Source organism: Puma concolor, chromosome C2 (assembly GCF_028749965.1).
Source record: "Puma concolor isolate L17-30 chromosome C2, mPumCon1.1.hap2, whole genome shotgun sequence".
NCBI classification, from domain to species: domain Eukaryota; kingdom Metazoa; phylum Chordata; class Mammalia; order Carnivora; family Felidae; genus Puma; species Puma concolor.
Window position 1 is genome coordinate 115,723,674 of NC_141675.1, and position 16,867 is coordinate 115,740,540.

The 16,867-nt window shown below is 34.1% G+C and overlaps 1 pseudogene; it reads right to left on the reverse strand.

The window, feature by feature from the left end:
- Window positions 1–991: 991 nt before the first annotated feature.
- On the reverse strand, window positions 992–1,097 carry LOC112850601 (small nucleolar RNA SNORA1; annotated as a pseudogene).
- Window positions 1,098–16,867: the final 15,770 nt, after the last annotated feature.

The window sequence follows — 16,867 nt, forward strand, 5'->3', positions numbered from 1 at the left end:
GTTTTGAATACTCAAAAGATATTTGACCTCTAAAAGAAAAAGGGGGAACTCTCTCAATGGTTTTGTGGGGTTAGACTTAGAAATTATAAGATTAAGGGACCTCAAGCACACAGCCACGTTTCCTCCCCAGTGGCTCTTTGCTGAATTCTGGGGCTGCATACGGGACTTAACCTGTAGGCCCAGTACATCTTAAAATCACAGTAGCATTTCAGAGGTCTTTCAGTGTTTAGAAAGCAAAATGGGTGGTGGCCCCTGACTAAAAAACATGTCCAATCTTTGACTTCAAGTATTTGCCACAACGTGAAGCTACACCAGGGAGAAGTTAGAAAGCTCTGAAGGTCCAACATGTAAAGAACTTGGAAGTCATCAGTTCTATCCTGACAGCAAGAAGAAAGCTGACAATAAACTAAAAACCAACAATTCTTCTTGTGAAGTCACAAGTCAGGCCACTACTGCCCCAAAAGGAGACATAGATGAACACAGAGAATCATAGCTTACTGAAAACAGAAGTCATTGCCATCATTACTGGAGCATGGTGGGAACATTTCAAGGGTGACTGACTAATTGTCCAAGATTTAATGTGCACTAGTTCAAATATAAAAACTCCTAGGGCTCAGTCTTTTTTTTTAAGTAATTAATTTTTATTTGAGGAATTTTATATGTGATTCCTTCCACTGTCCATCACTGTAGTTCCTCCAAAGTCAGGATCATAATCTTCAAAATAGCTATTTTAAAAATAACTTTTTTGTTCAATACACAGTTCACTGTCAGTCCAGAGTTCTTTCGTTGGGCTTCTTTGATCTCCACTTGAATATGGACATATTTCAAAAACTCCCATCTTTGGGATCCAGTTTCTTTGGGGCCCTAGAGGTCAAATTGTAGGAAGTACACTGATTGCTATTTTGGCAAGTGATCTAAAATTATTATTCTTTAATTGTTTCTAATATCAAAAAGTCTCGTTACTTCCACTCCACTCCATGAGCCTAGCAAAAAATGTTACAGGTCTCATTGTCACCACTACAATAAACTTTCTGTGATGGATGCATAACCTGTGTCTCAATCTAGCCACTTCTGGGCTCAGTCTTATTGAGGAAGCACAGTTTTGTGAATTTTACCTTCAGAAGTTCTACCAGGTTATCAGGGTGAAGATTAGAGGAAAATCTTGTTTTTCCAGTAAGGGCTGGGGGATGGAGAACAGCTCATTTTAAAATATGCTTAGAGCTGTGTACCTGGGTGGTTCAGTCAGTTAAGAGCCCGAGTTCCACTCAAGTCATGATCTCAGGGCTCTTGAGTTTGAGCCCCACATAGGGCTCTGTGCTGACAGCAGGAGCCCGGAACCTGCTTGGGGTTTGTGTCTCCCTCTCTCTCTGCCCCTTCCCCACTTGCACTCTGTCTGTCTTTCTCTCAAAAATAAATAAACATTAAAAAAATTCTTTTGATAAAATATGCTCAGATCATTCTGTTCTCCACAAACACCTAAAGTCAAGGGGATCTGTTTCTTGAGAAACCGACTTTAGTTTCACAAAAGCCCAAATGACAAGGATGTGGAGCAGTAGAAATGACCATTCACTGAAAAAGAAATGACGTATTAATCTACAAAAAGACATGGAGGAAACTTAAATGTATATGGCTAAGTGAAAACAAGTCAGTTTGAAAAGTCTACATACTGTATGTCTACTTACATGATATTCTGGAAAAGGAGGAAGTATAGCAATGTAAAAATATCAGTGTTTACCAGAGGTTTAGGGAGAGGGAGGAAAGGATAAATAGGTGGAGCATAGGACATTTTTAGGGTAGTGAAACTATTCTCTGAGATACTATAGTGATGGATAGATGACGTCACACATTTGTCAAAACCCATAGAACCGTACAGCACAGAGTGAACCCTAACATAAGCTATGGTCTTTAGTTAATAATAACATATAAAAATTCATTCATCAATAATAACTTTATTACACCAGGGAAAGATGTTAATAATAAGGGACGCTGTGCACAGAGGGAGAGTATATATATGTAAGCTCTATACTTTCTGCTCATTTTTTCTGTAAATCTAAAACTGCTCTAAAAAGTAGTCTATTAACTAATCAAAAACAAAACAAAACAAGACAAAAGGACCTTTGAAGGGAAGAACTGAATTACCCTCAGCCTTTAAATGATGAGGATGAAAGACTCAAAGAGCTCTCAATTAAAATTCTACCCTAGAATGAACCAAATGTTCATCTGGAATGCATCAAATGTATATTGAAAATTAATAAATTATAACACAGCCATGATCTCCTGCAATCTGTGGTTGGATGAGTCGCTTATACTTTCATCCATTTGCCTAACAGAGAAAAGGAAATAATCTCTGGGGTGCAAGATTACATTATCTGAGGACTTTACAGTTCTCATATATACAATGGTCAGATACTATAAAAATTACATACAAAAATGTAAGAGTATATGACTAATAACTAAGAGAAAAGACAGACAACTACTGAAGATAATTGATTATTATTTAGATAGGTGCTATTTTGTAACCACTTTTTAACTGCTCTTTCTACCTTTGTTTTTATTCTGGTGTTTATGGCCCCACCTTAATTCCTTTGTCACTGTTGTCAGGGAGATATTTTGTTAAAAGCTTAATCTTCAACATTTGGGGAGCTGTTAAGTTGCATTTTTGTCTGCCAAAGCCCTCTGTGATCACTACTGAATGTCTATGTAGACAATAAAGTTTAGTTTTTCTATGTCCTCCAAAGGATTGCTAAGGTCCAGGGGAGCATCCTTACTATCTTGGCTCTCAAAATCTATTTATTTATTTATTTATTTATTTATTTATTTATTTATTTATTTATTTTTTCAATATATGAAGTTTATTGTCATATTGGTTTCCATACAACATCCAGTGCTCATCCCAAAAGGTGCCCTCCTCAATACCCATCACCCACTCCTCTCCCTCTCACCCCCCCATCAACCCTCAGTTTGTTCTCAGTTTTTGAGAGTCTCTTATGCTTTGGCTCTCTTCCACTCTAACCTCTTTGCAAAATCTATTTAACATTTGCTTTTTCTGTCTCACAAAAATTGGATGTTGCATATGTGTTCACCATTAGCCAGATTTCTATAAATGGACAAGGGACAATGAACCAAATCATTATTTTAAGTCTGAATGTAGATATCACATCTGGACTGGAAACTACCATTGTGTACAGGTCAGGAAGTTATAATTGTCCTTGAGCACTTTAAGATTTGATGTTCTTTGGATATTGCTCGTTAGACTTCTTAGCTGTCCTCAAATTTAATGTTTTATATTCTTTTATGTCTTACTTTGGCTTCTCTCTTTCCAAGAATTGTGTTGTTAAAATTTCACTTGCTTTGCATCTTGTCAAGAATATCCGAGAGTATGGAAGGAAATAATTTATTTTTTTTGCTTATTAAAATGAAAGAGATTAGAATGTTTAGGACTGCTTAATAACTAATTGCTTCCAAAAAGGTTAGAACTAGACACAGATACTTAGTATACCTAATTATAAAACTTAGCAGTTTCCTTATATTTTGCAAATAAAGTACGGATAATTGGTGCCATCATATATCAAAATTTTTTAAGATGTGGGCAAATGAAATGGAATAAAATATGGAATATTTTTTGCTTTCAATGTAAGGGTGCGGTGAGCGTATGTATAAAAGAAAACTAAAGATTGATCATTTACATTGCATAAAATTCAAATATTATTGTGTCAAGTAACAAAAATAAGTAACAAACTGAGAAATATATGCAGCAATCTCATACATTGAAAGCTATGAATATATGTGTGTATATATGTATGTAAATATATAATATAAAATTTTAAAATCACAATCCTATACAAACTATGCAAATAAAACATGCTTAAAAGAATAACTATTAACCAAGACAAAAGGAAAATGTTTCAAATGTTCTATTAAAAGTAATTATATTAGGGGCGCCTGGGTGGCGCAGTTGGTTAAGCGTCGGACTTCAGCCAGGTCACGATCTCACTGTCCGTGAGTTCGAGCCCCGCGTCAGGCTCTGGGCTGATGGCTCAGAGCCTGGAGCCTGTTTCTGATTCTGTGTCTCCCTCTCTCTCTGCCCCTCCCCCATTCATGCTCTGTCTCTCTCTGTCCCAAAAAATAAATAAACGTTGAAAAAAAAATTTAAAAAGTAATTATATTAAATATTTGAAGTAAAAGATATATATTCCTTCCAGCTTGAAATTATTTCCTTTATATATTAGTTTAACAGTAAAATTTTATAAAAGAACTCTCAAAAGTAGCATTCCAGAGAAACAAAATTTTAAAGATAATCTTGTTTTTACTGATTCATATTTAAGAAATTGTAAAATCCATGAGTTTATAGAAATGTAAATATAGGTTTATAAAACAGCAATAAAATCATCTTAAATAAAACCATAATATATGTTTCTTGTCAGAAACACTGTCTTACCAAACAATTATTTCCAATTAAGAATTCACCAAGTAACAGGATTGTTTCACCTAAAACTTTTCCACATTAAAATAGATACTCAATTAGTATAGTTTAGTTTTGCCTGAACATATACTTTTTACCTTGAACATCGTATAAATTGAGTCATATAATTCATAGGCTCTTTTATGTCTGACATATTCTATCAATATATACCAACTTATTAATTCATTCTGCTGTATATGGATGTTTGGTCTTTTTCCGACTTAGGTCTATGACAAATCATGTTCTTGTGGACATTTTGTTAAATGTTTTTAATGAATATGCATCTGCATTTCTTTGGGGTATATATGAAGCAGTGGAAATGATGGATATCTACCTGTGTCTATCTGTCTAACTTATTATCATTTATCTATCATCTATTTTTTGCATGTAATTTTTAAATAATTTTTTACTCTTAGATATATAATTCATTCTGAACTAATATTTATCTATATTATTAAGTAAGTGTCAAGGCTGAATTTTTTTTATATGGATATCTAAGTTATTCAGTATTATTGATTGTCTCCTGGCTCTTTCCCCAATAAATCACAATGAGACATTTGTTATAAATGAATTGACCAAAAAGATAAAGGTTTCTTTCTGAATTATGTGTGCTATTACCTTGATGTTTGTCTATCAAGAACCAGTGCCTTACTGTCTTAATTAGTGTAGATTTAAAATTATATTTTATATCATAAAATATTTTATATAAAGAGGAAATATTTTTGGGCTTATTCCTTTTTCTTCAAACTTGCTTGAGTATTCTACGTTCTCTGCATTTCCATATATGTTGTTAAATTAACTTGTCAATTGTCACAAAAAATATCTTTGGGGTTGGATTGAATCTACAGATCCATAAAAGAAGTTTAATTCTGACAATATTGAGTTATCTGTGAACATAGTGTATCCCCACGTCTATTAAGGAAACTACTATTCAGACTCTATTCAGCAAATATTCTAATTTGTTGATTTTTTGAAGTTTCTATAAGCCTAATCATATAATCTAAAAATGAGGGTTTTTTTTTTCAATATTAAGACTTGCTATGACATTTTTTGCCTTTTTACACTGCCAAAGATATCCAATACACTACTGAATTAAAACACTGATAAAAAATATTCTTGTTCGCAAGCTTAGAGGGAAAGATACCAACATTTCAATATTAAGACAGCTATTTGTTCTTTGAAGACTATTATTTTCCTTTTGATTAAAGATTTTCCTTCCTATTCCTAGTTTTCTGACAGTTATTCTTTTTACATGAACGTCTTAATTTTTTTCAAATAATTTCATATATACTGAGATATTACATTGCTTGTTATTCTATTTCATTAAGGTGATGATTTACATTGCTGAGTTTTCAAATTTTTGAATCAACCCTACATTTCTTGATTGTATTTTTTTAAGTTTAATTTATTTTTGAGAGAGAGAGAGAGAGAGAGACGCAGAGAGAGAGAGAGAGAGAGAGAAAATCCCAAGCAGGCTCCGTGCTGTCAGTGCAGAACCTGACGTAGGGCTCTATCTCACAAACTGTGAGATCATAACCTGAGCTGAAATCAAGAGTTGGACCCTTAATCGACTAAGCCACCCAGGCACTCCAACCTAGTCTTGATGTATAGTCTTCTTTAGAAATCTCTGTATTAAATTTGTTGATATTTTGTTTAGAATTTTTGTGTCTGAATTCATTAAACATACCGGTATAGATTTTTTTTTTTCTTGAAATGTACTGGCAAGGTTTTGTTGTCAGACTCATGCTTACCCAAATACTATGAGTTGGGAAGTGGTCTCTCTTTTCATATTATTTGGAAAAATTGCCACAATTAGTTGTATTTCTTCTTTAAATGTTTGGAAGAATACACCTATAAATCAATCGGGCCCAGGATGTTTTTGCTGGGAAGGTTTTTAATTATGAATTCAAGTTTTTACTGTATATATAATTACTCAGACTGTCTATATTTTCTTGTATTAAGTTTATAAATTGTAGTTTTGAAGCCTATTTCAAAAATTTTTTGACATTTTAGTTATTTTAAAATTTTAGATATATTTCTTTTTAATATGCTCTAATTTCCTACATAATGTTGGAAAAATATGGAATAACAACACCCTTTTCACAGTTGGTGTTGATAATTTGTGTTTTCAGTTATCTCTTTTTAGGGGTCAGTCTCATTACCAATTTTATTGGCCTTTCTCAAAAATCAATTTTGTCTTTAGGATTTTCTTTATTTTATGGTTGGTCTTATATTTATTAATTTGTCTTTATTTTTATTGTTTTCCTCCTCTTTCATTTTTTCATTTTTTAAAGTGTTTATTTTTGAGAGAGAAAGAAAGAAAGAGAGAGAGAGAGAGAGAAAGAGAGGCAGACACAGAATCTAAAGCAGTCTCCAGGCTCTGTGCTGTCACCATGGGGCTCAACGCAGGCAGGAACTCACAAACCATGAGATCATGACCTGAGCCAAAGTCAGTCGCTTAACTGACTGAGCCACCCAGGCACCCCATCCTTCTCTTTCATTTTAATTTACCCTTGCACTTTTTTTCTATAACTTCTGAGTTGAAAGCTAAGATAATTGGTCTTCAAAGTTCTTTTCTAATATACAAATTTGGATCTAATACATATTTAATATTCTCTTCAGATTCTTTCCACATTCTACAATTTTCAGGAATTACATTTTCATTATCTTTAGATTATACTATTATTTGTTGCATTATAATTTCCATCTTTTAAATTTTATTCTTTTAGAGAGAGAGAGAGAGCATGAGTCGGGGAGAGGAGCAGAGGGAGAATCTTAAGCAGGCTCCACATTCAGCATGGAGCTAGATGCCTGGTTCCCTCCAACGATTTTGGTTGGGATCATGACCTGAGTTGAAATCAAGAGTCAGATACTCAACTGACTGAGCCACCCAAGCACCCTGTAATTTCATTTTTTGAGTTATTTAGAAGAGTGCTGAATACCTCTCAAGCCCTGGGGGACTTTCTAGTTACCTTTTTATTATTGTGCTTTAACTTAATGTCATAATTGTTAGACAACATACACATGTAATTTTCATCCTTAAAACATTTTCAGAGCTGTGTTATGGCTCTAAAGATGTTTTATTTTTGATGTATGAATATAGGTTTGATGATTTATCAACTTTTGTTTTATAAAACTTGAAGATGTATATGTCTATAAAACTTTATGATTTTTATGTCTTTGTCTTGAATTGTTTCACTATTCGATAGTGTCCTTTCTTATTCCTTACAAAATTCTTTTATCTTAACTTTATCTTATATTCTTTAGTCACTGTTTTCAAGGAATGTCTATTTCCATACTTTTATTTTCAACATTTCTGTGTCCTTAATTTAAAATGTGCATCCTGTGTACATTATACAGATTGGATAGTGTTTTTCAATATCCTCTGAAAAATCATAGAAGGCAGTAAAAGGAAAGTGGTAGGGGATATTTTCATCTGAAATAATGTAAGAAAATTCAGGTTTCAATTCCAGGTCATTGGTTTATCTTTATTTCGATAGAAATAAGTGAAGTTGAAAAACATGGTAAGGATGATTTCTAACTATGTTTTAATAGTATATGTTCTTTCAAATGTAAAATTATCATCATTTTTTACATTTGCATATGCATTATATAGTTTCTCCTCTGTAAAGCCTTTTACATCTTCTAAGGAGAACTCAGGCTGTGTCCCTATCAAGGCCTCCATTTCACTCCCTATTTATAGAAATATATTATGACTAAGCTCATTTATAGAAAACTATATAATAGATTATTTATGTCTACCATTTTCCATTTTGAATGTTTGTTTCATTAAGAAGGCATTTTGTCAAATTGTATCAAAAGTGTCTATCTTACTGTTAACTAAATCTCTGCCATATATTTTATGACAAAAGCACTGCTATACATACTGGCCAAGATTTCACATATTATTTTCAGATAACTTACATAAGAGCTTCAATAACAAATTTATTTGGTCAGAGAAAAAGTAATTCTTACATTTACCTACTTAATTTATGACTGCTTATATAAGTATATTATTTATAAATATTTAATTTTAGAAGGTAGCATTTTCTGACATCCTTCACATCGTGCCTTGATTTAATTTAGTAAACTAGTTCATCAAATAGCTATTTATACCTCATTTATACAAAGTAATATGTATTTCATGAAGTTAAAATATATGTAAACTTGATCTATGAGAGACAAGTTTAATTTGTCGTATAAATGTCTTCCAATAAATATCATTTCCCTTTAGTAAAATACTCAGGTCTAACTAAGTGAAATAAGAGTCAGTTAAAGGATACAGCTGAAAGTCTTTTATTTATTGATGTGATAATAAATGCTTGCTTGTTAGTGTTATTTAATTAAAATATGCTTTGATTTAAATTAGGACTTTGTTAACATTTATTGAATTAATTCCTGAAGGCAGAAGATAAAATGTAATATTTAACAAATTGTGTTATTTTTCAAAATTAGAGGTCTCTTTGACTGTGACTTTGTCTGTCTGTCTCCAAACTGCACATGTTATTTCCATTTAAGTAACTGAACGTCAAAATGAAAATCTTCCTAAGTTCTCAAATAGTATAAATCTGAGGTAGGTTTGAGTTTGATTTTAATTAAACTTAAAATGCGTTCTTTCAATTCTCATAACAATCAGGTAGATAATAGCTTCCTGTATTAACATTGCTAAAATATGCATCACTTTAAACATACCCACATATGTAAAGATATACCGTTATTTCTAATCTACCCAAATGACTTTAAATAGAGCTATAAAGAAATATATTTAAATTGGATAGCAAAAATATTTATATTAAAGAAACAATTCAAGAAAAGATTAACACGGGAACATATATCAATGGTATTATTTTTCCCCCAATACTTCCTCTTCTTTTTTTTTTTTAAATTTTTTTTTTTCAACGTTTATTTATTTGTGGGACAGAGAGAAACAGAGCACGAACGGGGGAGGGGCAGAGAGAGAGGGAGACACAGAATCGGAAACAGGCTCCAGGCTCCGAGCCATCAGCCCAGAGCCCGACGCGGGGCTCGAACTCACGGACCGCGAGATCGTGACCTGGCTGAAGTCGGATGCTTAACCGACTGCGCCACCCAGGCGTCCCCCAATACTTCCTCTTCTTATCTGCTGGGATCTCATCTGCTGAAACCACCTATCCTTTTTATGATCAGGCTTTAAATATCTCACAGTATTGTTTATGTTTGAGGAAACTTCAGTTTTTTAAAGAGGAAATATTTCAAACCTGGAGAATATATTTATTCAAGAAGTTCAGGCACAACATACCATCCAAGTATGTATGGGAGGAGAGAAGTAGTTTTTCAAGAAAAGGCAATTCTTTGAGATAGAAACAGATGGACCCAGCAGAGTTTGGGGTGCAGTTAGAGGAAGCAAGACCCTAAACAGGAGCTAACTCAAGCTTCTGTTTGCTAGTGAAGTGTTCAAGCTGGAAGTTCAGAGCATGGGGCTTGTTTATGCCCTTTTGTTATGTCCTCTCCTGCCCCAGCCATCTGATCTTGCTAAAACTATGATCTTATGAACTGAAATTTCCTCACCTATGAAAAGGAACTTCAAGTGCCTTTTAAAGTTGATGAGAACATAAAAGGGAAATATGCATGAATTACTGGTCACTACATCAAGTTCAGATAGTTGTGCTATTGTCTGTCACAGCCACAGAGTTTTATTTCTGGTCCTTCTAAATACTTGCATCTTCTGAGGCTCCTGGGTGGCTCAGTCAGTTAAGCATCTGGCTCTTGATTTCTGTGCAGGTCATGATCTCACAATTGTGAGATTGAGTCTTGTGTGGGGGTCTGTGCTGAGCATGGATCCTGCTTAAGATTCAATCTCTCTTCCTTCTGCCCATCTCTGGCTCATGCTCTCCCACTCTCTCTCTCTCTCTCTCTCTGAAAAGAAAAAAAAAAATACAAAAATCATTTGCATCTTTTAATTGTTATTTCCATGATAATCATTGAAGTTTGGAAATAGAGTTAATTAGATATGTGAAGTAAAAGTAGAACAATGGGATTAATCTTGTTTCTGAAAATATACCAAAATGGGGTGTGTGTGTGTGTGTGTGTGTGTGTGTGTGTGTGTGTGAAGCGGAGAGGGAGGTGAGAGAAACAATGTAAAGTAACTTCTCAGGATTTTTTTTTACTTCAATTAATCAATAATTATTGCTGAAAATATTTCAGGGAGCCTTCATATTAATTATTTTCAGGAATGAATGTTTTGGTGGATATAGGTTGAATAGTGGTCTCCAAAGTTATGTTTAAATCCTAATCCCTGGGATTTGAGAATGTGATCTTATTCAGAAAAAAAAAAAAGGCATCTTTGCAGATACAATAAATTAAGGACCCCAGGATGAGATTATCTTGCATTTAGGATAAGCCCTAAATCCCATGATAGATGTCATCATAAGAAAAGGTAGAGAGAAACTTGAGACACAGAGAAGGCTCTATGAGGAATGAGGCAGAGATCAGTTATGTTCCCACAAACCAAGGAATGCCTGAAATCACCAGAAACTGGAAGAGGCAAAGAAGGTTCTTCCCCTGAGCCGTCAGGAGTGTGGATCTGCTGACACCTTGATTTCAGACTTCAGGCCTCCAGAATTTTAAGGAAAAAACTTTCTGTTGTTCTAAGCTACCCTATGGGAATTTGTTACAGCAGTCTTACAAAACTAATACAGTGTGATAAATAATAGCATGCATAAATTACTGACAAACTGAATTAACTGTGAATTGAGTCGCGTAAAGTTAGGCTATCCTTGGATCAAATGACTTTTAGAAGTTTTTGGATCAAAACATTTTTAGTTTCCTTACCCTCAAGTGAGCACTCAAAACATATGTGTAACAGATTGTTAAATGAAGGCAAAAAAAAAAGTTCCAAAAAAAGCTTTGACCAATTTAAGTATTATCAAAGAATATGTAGATGAAGAGTGAGAAGTCATCAAACACGTATTTTAACTAAAAAATGCTGGTGTATTCTTTTACAATCAGATAATCACTTTGCAATCATTTTATTTTAAATGTATACATTCACATGGACTACATTCATTGACCTTGGCTACATTGTAAACAAAATTGGAAGCCAAATGGGAAATAGTAAATTCCTCTCCAGCTGTGAGAATTTAATACAAGAGTGGCTTATACAGGAGGAAAGGATCATCACATCCTGAGGAAGAAAAAGGAGAGCCATCCAGATTGAGCCAGGATTCCCTAGCCAAATTGACAATTTCATAGCATTGGGGAATTCAAAAGGAATGCCAGTGAACATTGCATGTAACTTATCCTTCATCAATATTATTCTCATAAGTAAATTAAGAGTAAACTGTAGAATATCTATTGATAATGAGGAATACACCTAACATATTACTAGTGTTTTTGAAATTCCTAATTATAGTTTTTTTTGCATGTTGTTTTGGTTAGCTGTTTAGAATATATGGGGGCGCCTGGGTGGCGCAGTCGGTTAAGCGTCCGACTTCAGCCAGGTCACGATCTCGCGGTCCGTGAGTTCGAGCCCCGCGTCAGGCTCTGGGCCGATGGCTCGGAGCCTGGAGCCTGTTTCCGATTCTGTGTCTCCCTCTCTCTCTGCCCCTCGCCCGTTCATGCTCTGTCTCTCTCTGTCCCAAAAATAAATAAACGTTGAAAAAAAAAATTTAGAATATATGAACACTTACTGAAAATGTCCCTTAAGGTTTTAGTACCCAAATTCTAAGTTTGAGCAGCCCTCCTTAGAATAATATTTCTTAAAGTATGCAGGGGAAAAACACAAACACAAACCAAAACAAATAAAAGCAACAACAAAACAAGAATACATGTTTAAAATGGCGATTTCTCAGTTCCAATACAGTTCAGGTGAATCAAGAGTTTTTAAAACCACTGCTACTTGAGTAAGATTTATGATCTCACTGTGTTGTAGGTTACACTGATTACATTCTAGTTACTTCTAGAAATACAAGGACACTTAGGGAGGAATTATAAGTAACTGACATCAAACATGTCATTTAAGGGTAAGTGTGCCATTTAAGGCATGATGTGAACAACTCTCCACGTGGCTTACATGAAGAACAAAAAGTCTTTACTTAATTACAGATTCGACAGTACAATAATGAGCATTTTTATTGAGTTGGGTCTGAATTTGCACTTGTAGAAAAATAGACTGGAATCAAATTGTGAAATAACTGACTCTCCAGTTTAAGGAATCTGGAATTTATCCCTTAAGAATGTAGCATTATTGAGATGGTGTTCCAATGATAATATAAGTACACAATAGGTACCATGAAGACAAATCTGTTAGCATTATCTGTTTTCAGCTGTAAATTGTACTGAGTTGACTTTGGAATTTTGGTTGGGTTGAAATAAACAGAATGGAAGATCTGATAATAATATAAATGGGACTCCTCAAAACAATTCATGCATTGAGAGTGTAGGTTTTCCTCTCAGGTCTATCCTACAGTGCAAGACATGGAATTAAAATGTGTGATGAGATTGAACAATATATATCAAATAAACATCGGAATTAAAATGTGTGATGAGATTGAACAATAAATATCAACTAAACATCAAGCACTCCATGTTGGACTTTTGATTCTCAGATGTTCCATGTACTTGGTGGTGGTTTTTGATCCAAAAGGAGAATCTTGTCCATCTGTGGCCCTTACAGGGAGAAGGTAACAAGAGCTCAATTGTGGCCTCTTAAACCCATACTGTGGGGCAGACTGTGGCTATCATGTGCATCCTTAGTTGATCGCTGCATTGTGTCTTTTCCTGCAGTAAAAGTCAGATTTTTAAGCACTGTCATTTTGGGTCCTGTATGTCTTCTTTATTTGTTGATATAACATTGTTAAAGCAAGTATGATTTAAAAAAAAATCCCTTTCAAAATTTGATCATTTCTATATGTATGAGTCTTAATTTAGGCTTCAGAATGTGAATTTATGATATTACATTTATCAAAAGTAAAAATAGATATTTTTTTTTTGGAAACTTAATAGCAATTTTCTCATAGCATTCAAGTTGTATAGTATGATGAGAACTTGGAGGATAAGAATTTAGTCTTATGAATGGTATATATTTCTTTATTCATGCAAACATGTAATTTCCAAAGTTTTCTTATGAACACTGTCTCCTAACAATAATAGGAAAAAAATCTTGCTATCAAGCTAATAACAAATCAGCTATGGGGCACCTGGGTGGTTCAGTCGGTTGAGCCTCTGACTTCATTTCAGGTCATGATCTCATGGTTGGTGGGTTCGAGCCCTGCATCAGGCTCTGCGCTTAGAGCATAGAGTCTGCTTTGGATTCTGTGTCCTCCTCTCTCTCTGCCCCACTGTCTCACATGCTGTGTTTCTCTCTCTCTCAAAAATAAATAAAAATTAAAAAAAAATCAGCTATCAAACTTTCACTAATGGTGGAGAGACTAATTCCATAATACAAAGTAAAAATATTCCTCAGGAAAATATTTAGGACTGTTTTAAAACAGATTAACATTCATGCTGCCATTTGGGATATTGTTGTAATGGGTGACTTACACAATGTAGGTTTGATTTTTTTTAATGTTTATTTTTCTTTTGAGAGAGAGAGACAGAGATAGTACAAGTGGGGGAGGGGTAGAAAGAGAGGGAGAGAAAGAATTTCAAGCAGGCTCCACACTGTCAGAGCAGAGTCTGATGCAGGGTTTGATCTCACGAACCATGAGATCATGACCTGAACAGAAATCAAGAGTCAGATGCTCAGCCAACTGAGACACCCACGAAACCCAATAAAATACATTTCAGTCTAGATAGCTTTCAGGGACGTTTGATGAAATGCAAAATCAATGTTGGAAATAATGACACAGATATCAAGCTGGATTTGAGTTCAATTTATCTCTTCATATTATGGTTATAAAAAAAGGAATTATTTGATTTGAACTTAAACTTAACAAATCCTATTGGGGAGGCATATCAAATTATTTATCTTTTATATTCTGATGTTAAGAGAAATATGGTACATAAGATACATATAGTAAAAGGTATCTTGTGCTACAGTAATTGGGAGTGGAACACCTTGACAAAATTCTCCAAGTATTAATAGAAGTTGCACAATGAGAACTAAACATTTTCAATGACAAAATTTTATATTGTTTATGGTAATATTGATAGCTGTCACTAACTCCAAAAATTTAGAAAACTTATTTTTCAGTCAAGCTAAGACTTACAATTCAGATATTAAGATTGTTATATTCTAGGGTTCTTGGGACCTTCTCTTTCAGCCAATGTACAGGGAGAGAAAATGTGCAGAAAGAATACCCCTTCTCACCCACTTTTTTCATGAATGTGATACACGTATATTCTGTTTACCTACCAATTGCAAGAACTTGTAATACAGACTCCGACTAGATGCAAAGGAAGCTAAAATGTATTAACTACTCAGGTCAAGCATTTCCTTCCCACTAATTCTTAAATGGGATCCTACTTCTTTGATGCAGAATTGGTCATCTCTTGGTGTCCAACTTAGCCACTATATGACACTATAAAGCCAACTAGCAATATTGGGTATTGTTATTATATAGTATTCTCCAAAATATATTCCAAGGATGCTGTCTTGTGAAATAATTCATGACTGAAAAATTAATTTCAATAATGTTTATAAAATCATCTATGTAATAGATGCACAAAGTTTTATTTATATTGATATATATAAACTCTGAAAAGCCTTACACTGAAAATACTTTTGACCTTTTTTCAAGTTAGCATTTTCTAAACATATTTCATGAGTTCTAAGCATATTTCATAAGTTCTAAAAATTCCTACAAAGAAAAATCCACTGAACTCTAAATTTGTAGTTACCCCAAATTTTTACATGTGTGTTGCTGTATAATCTACAGACAACAAAATTACAAATAGTTAAATGGTTTGTTTGATATATTTGACATAGGTACGTAACTGTGAAACCATAACCACAACCAAGATAGTGTATATATCTCTTCTTTCCCCAAAAGTTTCTTCATGCCTCTTTGTAATATCTGCTTCCCTAATCAGCCACTGATTGAATTTCTGGCAATATAAATTAGTTTGCATTTTTCAAGGGTCAATATAAATGGAGTCATATAATAAGTTGACTTTTGGTCTGCCTTCATTTATGCACCATATTTTTTAAGTTTATTTATTTATTTTGAGAGACAGAGAGAGAGCTCATACGAGCATAGGAGGGGCAGAGAGAGAGGAACAGAGAGAATCCCAAGCAGATCCTGCACTGTCAGTGAAGAGCCCCATGTGGAATTCAAACCCACAAACTGGGAGATCATGACCTGAGCTGAAGTTAGAGTTGGAAGCTTAACTGACTGAGCCACCAAGGTGCCCTCTATGCCTCATATTTTGAATTATATCCATGCTGTGACATTCAACTAGAATTCTTTGTTGTTGTTGCTGTTGTTGTTGTTGTTAAGTGTGTGTTCAAATCTTTTCTCAGTGTATTTTTTGGGTTGTTTGCTTTCTTGTTAATAGAGTTGGGCAGTTCATTATGATATTCTAGATATACATCCTTTATCAGATGTGTTATTTGCAAATATTTACTCCCATTCTGTGCTTTTTCTTTTCATTCTTTAAGAGTGTCATTCCTGTTGTTCGTGATGTGTTTCTACGATAGAATGCATTGGGACTCATAGCATTAGTGTTCCAATTGTCCTGTTGTATCATTGGCTGAGAATTCCCATAACACAGAACAAGAAAATTAAGGTGGTAAATATGATTAGATTTCACTGCATTTGACTCATTAATCATAATATGCTACATGTTGTAATTTATAATACAGTTAAACCAACACATTGGCTTTTGGATAATGTGTTCTTTTTTTAAGAATAAATAATTACTCACAAACCATTTCTAAAGATGGTGTATAGGGATTATTACTCTTTAAAAAGCTCTTTATCTCATCAAATGCTCATTTAAACATGTTTCTATGCATTTTATTGTACATACTGATATGAAAATTATTCAAACTAAATTGAAGTAATAACCACTGAAAATCTGAACTAGTAAAGTCCTTGGGCTTAGAGGGAAAAAAGGAAAATGGTTCAGTGCATACTTTTTTCTTCTAGTGCTTAAAATATATTTTAAAATCTATCCCTCAATGCTTAATTATAAAACATGCAAAGAGGGGCGCCTGGGTGGTGCAGTCGGTTAAGCGTCCGACTTCAGCCAGGTCACAATCTCGCGGTTGTGAGTTCGAGCCCCGCGTCAGGCTCTGGGCTGATGGCTCGGAGCCTGGAGCCTGTTTCCGATTCTGTGTCTCCCTCTCTCTCTGCCCCCCCCCCCCCGTTTGTGCTCTGTCTCTCTCTGTCCCAAAAATAAATTTAAAAAAATGTTAAAAAAAAAAAAACATGCAAAGAAAAAATGAGTCCAAATCAGTTTAGAAGAATTGCTTCCATTTTGACT